The 9159-nt window shown below is 43.5% G+C and overlaps 1 pseudogene; it reads right to left on the bottom strand.

The window, feature by feature from the left end:
* Positions 1–7374: 7374 nt before the first annotated feature.
* Positions 7375–8635, bottom strand: LOC144790899 (serine/arginine-rich splicing factor 9 pseudogene; annotated as a pseudogene).
* Positions 8636–9159: the final 524 nt, after the last annotated feature.

The following is a 9159-nucleotide window of genomic DNA, read 5'->3' on the forward strand; positions in this document are numbered from 1 at the left end:
GGGCTGTGGCCATGATAACATAGCAAGCAGATGGTGACATGATAAGGCCAAGGGTAAAGCCCCTAGGTCTATCAGCCTTTCCAATCCACGATTCTTCAAAACTGAGTGACATGGTGACAAACAACCTACCAGGATACAGGGCAATTTCCCCGTGGTTGTAACAGGGGGCACACAAACATCACGAAGCCATGCCGATGACCACTCTATTGATAAACAGAATTTAGGTAGGAAGCTAAAGCTCCTATCCTGGAATGTTGCCGGTCTGAAAAATGAATTGGCTTGTCCTGACTGGGGACTTTTTGTGGATCAGTTTGATATTTGTTTGTATCAGGAAATATGAGCAGGGCAAGATTCCTCCAGGGTAGGGGTTTTCGTCATTCATCATCCCAGCCACCTGAGGAGGAAAGGGCAGACCGTGCGGGTAGTATGTACTTGGGTAGGCTCACACATTGGCTGCACAGCTAGGCAGTTGGACTCCCGGTCTAATGATATCCAATGTGTAGAACTCAGCTTCCCCACCAAGCTGGAACTGGCTCTTATTAACATCTACTCTTGCCCTGTTAGTCTGAGCAAGGTATCTCCAACTTTTGATCAATTGAGTTCTTTCATTACCACCATCCCCCCAAATATGTGGATGATGGTGGGGTGAGACTTTAATTCCCAATTTGAGCCTCGACCAGATATGAATGACACAATCCCTAGTGAGGAGGATGCATACTGGCTAATTCCCGTGCCACAAATTCCTCTAAAAGCGACCTGGTCCCCGCTGGTAACCCAGATTAATGCATTCACACTGACCCACTCCTTGAGAGCATGTAATGGTTGCACGGTTTCGGACACACCAGGGAACCTAACATTTAACAAAGTTGGCCAAGACTCCCTCCTTGACTATATTCTAGTGGAGGCAAGGTTATGGCATAGAGTTCTTGACTTTGCTGTCCTCTCACGACATGACAGTGATCATAATGCCCTATCTCTGGTACTGGAATTGCCGAACCTAGGAAGTCCTATGACCATCAGTACCCCTGTAGACAATAGATAAACACTCTCAAACAATAGGAAAATAATAAAATGGGGGGCAATACAGCAGTCACCAGGAACGCTGTCCGCACTATATGCAGCAGTAGTCCCGGCCCTAATAGAACTAGGAGAAGTGGCAGTATCGGTGGGCACCGATGTTCCTATTATCAAAATCGCAGATTTGCATGCAGGCTTGATATTCAAGCTGGCTGGTGTATTTTACCCAGAGATGCACACTAAGGGGAAAAAAATGGCCACTCAATCATGGTTTAACAATAGTTGCTGTAAAGCCAAACGGGTTCTATCAGAGGCCATCAAAGCCAAAGACAAGCCACTAATTATACAAATGAGTACGCTGTATAAAGAGACCGCATGCTCAGCGAAAGAGACGTGGGAAACAAATAAATGGGATGCCCTAAAAACTGCCCTATCCACTAGAGACCTAAAGGAGTTTTGGTCCATAGTTAGTACAGGCAGTAGCGAGGGGAAGCCAGTAGTAGAACCCAACATAGCAGTAGAGGCGTGGGAATTGCACTTTCAGGCCCTGTACACTACAAATAAAATTCCCGGCCCCTATGTTGATCCACCAGTAATTTTGCTTAGGGACAATCATGAGGAAGCCATAGAGTTTACTCTGCTAGAGGTGGTAAACTCGATAAATAAGCTCCCCCCAGCAAAGCACCGGGATTGGACAAGATTCCAGGAGATCTCTTCCGGCATGAACCAAAAATCTGGGGGCCCTATCTACAGGTTCTGTTTAATGCAATCTTGAAGGGTTTGCCAATCCCCGAAACCTGGGCAGAGGCAGAAATAGTTTAAATTTTAAAAAAGTGTCACCTCTCCTGCCTGCTAACTACAGACCAATTAGTCTGTTCAACGTAACACAAGAACTCTTTGGTCGCCTTCAGGGGTGGATGGACGATCATAGATATTAAGCCCATATCAGGCCGAATTCAGGAAGAACACTTCCACCGTTGACCAAATATACAGACTCCAACTTCTACTTTGGAAAACTGTGAAAATAGAGGGTGGCAGCCTCTATTTGATCTTCATGGATCTTAAGATGGCCTTTGATCTGGTGCCCAGGGCAAAGTTATGGGAGGTACTCAGAGGAATGGGAATCCCCCCATACCTGTTGAGCATACTTACAAGACTGCATGAAGGCAATATTGCCCAGGTAAGGTGAGGGAAAAGAGGTGAGCTGACCGCACCATTCCCAGTCGACAGAGGAGTAAGGCAGGGCTGTGTGCTTGCACCGACCCTGTTTTGCCTCTTTGTCAATGCATTTATAGCCCAAGTTACTGAGGTCAGGGATAGTGATGCCCCAAAACTAGCAGGTACCAAGGTCCCAGCAATGATGTTTGCTGATGATACCCTCCTAATGTCGAAATCCCCTATGGGCATCCAGAGAGTCTTGGACAGCTTTGCCATCTTCTGCAACAGTAGAGGATTGGAGAGCAATACCCAGAAGACAAAGTTTATGGTCTTCAATCCACCTAAAACACTGCGTCCCAACCCTAGTCTAGATCATGTTGGACAGGGTAAGCTTTTTTGAGTAGTTGGGAGTCACCCTGCCAGAAAACATGGAGTGGGGCCCACAAATTGCTAAGACCAAGCTTAAGTTAGCCCAGACTACTGGAGGAATCATTAAACTATTGAGAAACTCTTCCTCCAAAACCCGCTGGGCCTTTAGTGGAGATAAACAAAGTGCAAGCCAGGGGTGTGACAATGTATGGGGCTGAATTATGTGGGTACTGTTGCTGTGGAGATGTGAGCAAAGTAGAAAACAGTTTCATGAGACTTATTTTGGGTCTCCCCTCCAGTACCCCGCTCATCCCTATACGGCTGGACCTAGGAATTAGACCCATTGGAGAGGAGATAGGTGTCAGACCCCTAACCTTTTGGCGCAGACTATGGGTGGCACCAGAACTGGCAGTTTACAGAGTAGAATCAAAAGAGATATTGAGCTTTCCAGGAACAGCAAAAATCCCTTGGTTTACCCACATAAAAGAAGAATGTAACAGGCTGGGAAAACCAAGCCTGTGGAGTAACCCAGAGGAAGCGCGTCTTGCAGTTTCCCATTCCGAATTAGTAAAAGCCTACTGAATGAGTAAGCTACCAGAGGTGCAAGGGAGCTCATCCACAGGACATCTGACAGTTTCATTTTTATCCTTGAAGGACGAGTATCTGTTCGAACCATTTTTAGATCATATTTATCCATTCCTGGCAAGAAAATTGTATGTTCAGTTCAGACTGGGCACCCTGTCGCTCCATGCTTTTTCCTGCAAATGGTCAAGGGCGGGCCGGCGAGAGTTTCCAGCCTGCAATTGGGAGGAAGAGTCAGACCTTCATATCATCTTTTTCTGCGCTGCTTATAAACTAGCAAGGAACCACTGGCTCATCCTACTGTGTAAGAATCTAGGGTTCGTACATTGCACAGAGGCATTTAGGGCCTCATTTATGAAAAGTGACGCATCGCTGCGTGAAAACAGCAATGCGTCACTTTTCATTGCGCCCTCCATGTGACACCAATGATGCGTCATATTTACAGTATGACGCATCATTGCGCAAGGAGTTACAGATACGTCAGTATTTCTGACGTATCTGTATGGCGCAAAAGTGACGCATTGCTGGAGTGTGTCACAAAAGTGACGCAACTCCAGAAATGTGTCCTTTCACATGGGGCAAGCCCCATGTGAAAGGACCTGCTACAATCTTACGCCTGCTGTGAGGCAGGCGTAAGAAACTGAAGGGAAGAGGTGTGGCGCCGCGGCCAGGGCGACTGACTCCGGAATATGGGGATCACGGTTCGATCCCCGGCACCGGCGGCAGATTAGCCCAGCACCATGTGACTCTGGGTAATAGCTTGCTTAATCTTCCCGACAGCCCCCAGCGCCTAGAGACCCTAACGGGTGATTGTGCGCTTTACAAATGTGGATATTATTATTATTATTATAGAAGTGGCGCAGCGAAATCTTATAGATTTCACTGCGTCACTTCTATGACCCTTTCTTGCGTCAGAACGCCCCCCCCCTGCAAACATTATACCTGGCGCAGGTATAATGTTGCTCAGGGGTTTACAAAGTGACGCATCTACCTAGATGCATCACTTTGTAAATATGGTGCAACACAGCACATTTTTTACGCTGCTGGTGCGTCACAAAAAGTGATACACCGGCGGCGTAAAAGTGACGCACGGGGGCCCTTAGAGTTTTAAAGTGTGACACCTGCAAGTCCATTGTCTTTGCTGTATCGCGATTCTTGACCTCAAAGTTGAGTAGGTGCTGGACTTATGTATGTGTGTCTGTCTAGTAACAAATAGAGCATTGTTCCTGATCCTCTAGGGTTTTATTTAACTCACCTTTAAAACTTGTTCTAAGTTTTAAATTTAAAACCAATCAAGTTCTCACTGGTCAATATGTGTCATTTTCTTTTTTCTTACATTGGCTATAATGTAACTATAATGAATTACCATTGTATGTTATGTTATGTTAGTCTGAATTTGTAGAGTGCACGTTCACCGCATGGTTTCTTGGCGCTGTGTGCCGCTGGGGAACCCGTCCTGGCTTTCCCTGTGAGATGGTCCCTGTTGGGCATCCCCAAGGTGAAGCCAGGCATCCCCAGCAGTGAGGGGGCCGTTGTGGAGATTAAGCTAGCTATTGCCCAGAGTTGCAGCGTGGGACCCATGGTTAGAGAGGCACCAAGGCGAGATTTATCGAGCCGGCTGACATTGGTTCCGTACCCTCCCGCGTCGGGAATTGAACCCTGGTCCCGGACTGACCTCTGCTTCTGGGTCTGCCGCCTCTAACCGGTGACCCACACTTCTCCACTATGACTAATTTATGAATTGTTTTACACTAATTGTCTCCTTATTGCCACTATTGATGGGTTTCAGCAGGGGCTGGTCTTTCCAAGTTCTTGACTCTTGTTTTGCACCGCACATGTATTTTAGCGATCCTATTGGATTTAGACATGTATCAGTGCAGATTCCTCTTTTTATTTGAATTATAGAGGTGATGTAATTATATTTCTGTAAAGAGGACTGGTCATTGTTTCTAAAACAAATTTAAACTGTTATGAATTGTAATGCATTGTTTATTGTTAGTATACTTTTATGGTCGCACTGATCGAAATAAAGTTTTTCAAGCAAGCAGGAACTGTTTTGGAGTAGGATTTATGAATCTCAGGAATGTTCTTTCTAGTTCATAAAAATTACAGATGCACTTTTTCAGCCATTCCAGCAAAATATTCTTTCAAATATTTGCTTAGACACAAATATTGTGTCAAAAATATCATTATGTCAAAATATTGTGGGATAGAATACTGTAGCATAGAATAGCAGTTTTGTTTTACAATTTTTTTTACTATCAATGTAAACAATATTGGTGCTTTAGATATTGCTGTATGTATATTGGTGTTTTTTGTGTATTTGGTATTTGTTTTTTGTTTTAAAATTTGTTTTAATTTTTGTAATGTATGCTATATTTTCCAATTTAATTTTAGGAGTGGGATGTCGAGGTCAAACAGAATAGTGTGGGCTAATTTCAAATTTAAAAAAATTCAATTTTGTGTGCTATATGATTTTTGTAATTTTTGAAAAATATATGTTTTGAAAATTTTACATATGTTTGTAAAATAAATGTTTGATGTGTATTGTAATTATGTTGGATATATTATTGTGTTTTGAGGATTTTATTTTATTTTGGGTTTAATTTCTACTAGATATTTATTATCATGTTAAAATATTAATTTTGTTAAATAAAAGAGCATACATATAAATGAATTCCCTAGCTTCTTTTGCAATTAAAAAAGAGAAAAAGTGGCACCACGTGCTAATGGAATGAATGCAATTTTATTTATTCACCAACAGTGCAATAAAGGGACAGACAGCTGACTTGTTTCACCTTCAATATATATAAGCTCTCCACCTAAACTTGGGAACTACCAAAGTCTTCGTCACTTTGTCTTTTGCACACATAAAATATTGAATATTTTTCTAAAACTGGTCTGCTGTCCTTTTATAGTGTTTTCACCGTATTAACGTTTATTGTGTGCAAATGCTTTACACACTGCCTCTGAGATAAGCCTGACTGCTCGTGCCAAGCTACTAAGGGGGTGCGTAGGAGTTATTTTAGAAGTGTATCCCCCTAATCCTGACTAGGAAGAAGGGTCTGCATTTAGACACGTTAAGACCCTTCCAACTAGACACCCCCATTTCTAACACACCCCTTAACAAATATCCACAATTTCGTACAGTGGAATATGGATTGATTTCTTTCAAGTGTTCCTTGGAAGCTATTGTGCCACTCTTGCTCTGCATTATCTGTCTTTGCTTCTCGGGACATAGTGTTGTCATAGACATTCCATCATGATTGGCCTATGTATCCTGATCAGTGCAAATGACCAAGCCAAGTCTCTTCAAAATGATTCATAAGCAGGGCTAGTTTTGTTTCATGATTTTGGTAAAAGGGTAATTCAATATAATGTCGCAATGTTTACTGCTTTACTGTGTCTGTGATTGGAATGTCTGCTAAACCAATTTTGTTTTAATTTAATGTGTGAAGTCCAGGTTAGTTGTGTATCCTGTACTCAAGGTTGATTTTTGTAGGTGAATCTATGTGCTCTGGTTGAAGTGATACTGACACCCTTGAACTGCACTGTTGGTAGGTTTTTAGTATAGTGGAAATTGTTGATTGTTCAAAATCTATGATAATTTATTGTGGATTACAGTTATTAGTTTGTTTTCTTATCAATGTTTTAGCATTTCATTATAATTTGCACTTTCTTAATAATGGATCAGTGAATACACTAATGAGATGTTTGTATTATGGTACTTACCCTTTATTGTGTGTATTTGACTGAATGGTGAAGTGCACATCTTAAATGTTTCATTCATAATCTGATGTTGCATTGTTTTAAAATCAGTAAATTGTTGTTAGTAGCATAACTTATAATTCTTCTATCGTTATTGTGAGAAGGTGTATTTTTATGTGTGCTTGGTAAGTGTTGGATATGGCTATTTTTCATATCTTTTAGGTGCTACTGGTATATATTTCGAAACCAAACATTTAGCTGAGCCAACAATTACTTCAAATGAAGACCTAGAAAACATTTCTCACTTCTCAAGGTACATCAAGCAAAAAGAACAAACACTAACTTGGCACCCCCAAGCAACAATGCAGTAATCAATGGACAATCCTTTTTAGCCTCCATCCTCCTCTCCCACAAAAACTAATGCATTAAATAAGAATTTAATTCAAAAAGGTAAAGGAAGTCTCAGACACTTTTACTTCACCATGTCAGAAGTGTAAATTCCAATCAGGCACTCATGTCACCTGTAAAAGAAAAGTTAAGTCAGCGTGAGAAGAGTAGCAGGGAGTCATGCCGTTGGTATGGAGGAGAGTTGCGACTCCTTGTGCCAGATGGCAACCTTGAGTAGCCATAGCTGCTGTTTCTCTCAGGACAAACCCAGATATAGGCAGTTTCATCCTCATGAAATTGACATTTTGAGTCATCTAACATACACAGTGCATATTCCATATCTTCCTTGCTAAGAAGTTCATCTACTTCCATTTCATCTTTCTGCACATCAGCATATCTGGCATCCCCAGCTTCGCGCACATGACCCTTTAGATCCAGCCAGCTCCAAGAAGGAGGAAGTCCTGAAACAAGAACTCTGCCCTCAGTTGGTCAGGAATGCGGTTCATTCCTGTTGCGGGGAACACATTCACTGATCCACCACAGCCTTGGGTGGCCCGAGGATACTCGATGCACTGACTGTAATCATAGCCATTCTTCCATACACTGTGGGGCATATTTACGAGTTCTGGCGCATCCCTGCAAATTAGCAAGGATGCGACAGAAAAGATGCGACACGCAATTCCCTCCCTGCGCCACCACAAATGCGTTGCATTTACAATGCGGAGCACCGTGACGCAAGGATAGGGTGATGCGTGTCGCATCCTGTGGAATAAGGGCGGCGCATTGCTGGAGCCATGTCGCAAGCACGAGACTGCTCCAGCAATGCTCAGGGGCACCCTATGACTAACATGCTGCATCACTCCTTATGCCTGCTTCAAGCAGGCGCATGGTTTTGACATAGCATGGACGCAAAAGTGACTCAGTGAAATCTTGTAGATTTCACTGCGTCACTTTTACGAGGCGTTCCTCTGACAGAACGCCCACCCTGCGCCGGAACGCCCACATGAAACCTAGCGCAGGGTTCATATGGCGCAGGGCTTTACAACGTGAGGCATCTCCCTAGATGTGTCACGTTGTAAATAAGGCAAAACGTGGCACATGGTTTACGCCGCTGCTGCATCACAGAAGTGATGCAATGGCGGCGTAAATGTGGTGCATGGGACTTGTAAATCTGCCCCGCATCTTCTGCGTCTCTGGGGTCTTTAACGTGCATGGAGGGTAAGGGAACCAGACTTCATTGTTTTTTTAGCTCAATGTCACGGATGCACCCATATTTATAGAACAGGTCCTCCATATCTTTCTCATGCATGGCAGCCGACAGGTTGCCTACGTAGATTCGCCCATCCTTCCTGCGATCCCGATAGCCACCAGAGCTTGGGGAGTCCCAGTACCCCCATGCACCGAAGATGGTCATCCTCTTTACTTCTGGCTGTAGTGGCCTGCACGCTAAGACTCCTTGGCAGGTGTTTGCTTGGCGTTGCGTGCCTGCCTGCTCATTGTCTCAGCGGGGTTGGTTGTGCTGCCTGGCAGGGGTCTTCTCAGCCTCTGCAGTGCTGCCGGGCTGGCTTTGTTCTTTTCACCTGTGCCTGTGCACTGCCACTCTCGCTCTCTTCCCTCACTTCTTGCAGACAGACAGGTATTTCCCTTTAGGTTATCTACGTTCTGGCAATTCATTTTTTTAGGTTCAGCATGCCAGGGAGTTGGCCTGTTCCCTGTTTTAGAACACTTAGAAATATATTTTGTACTAGTGTTCCTGTTGGCTCATGTGAGCTTGTACTGGCTTCTTTCTGGTCCTGTCGGACATACCTCACTTCTAGTTCTGTAATATTAGGGGGTATTATTATGCTCCTTTAACATTTTCTATGATGTTGGTTTTATTTGTAGCACTGCCATAATGTGCATTTGAATAGTAATTTGTACATATCCAGCATGTATTCT

Source organism: Lissotriton helveticus, chromosome 11 (assembly GCF_964261635.1).
Source record: "Lissotriton helveticus chromosome 11, aLisHel1.1, whole genome shotgun sequence".
NCBI classification, from domain to species: domain Eukaryota; kingdom Metazoa; phylum Chordata; class Amphibia; order Caudata; family Salamandridae; genus Lissotriton; species Lissotriton helveticus.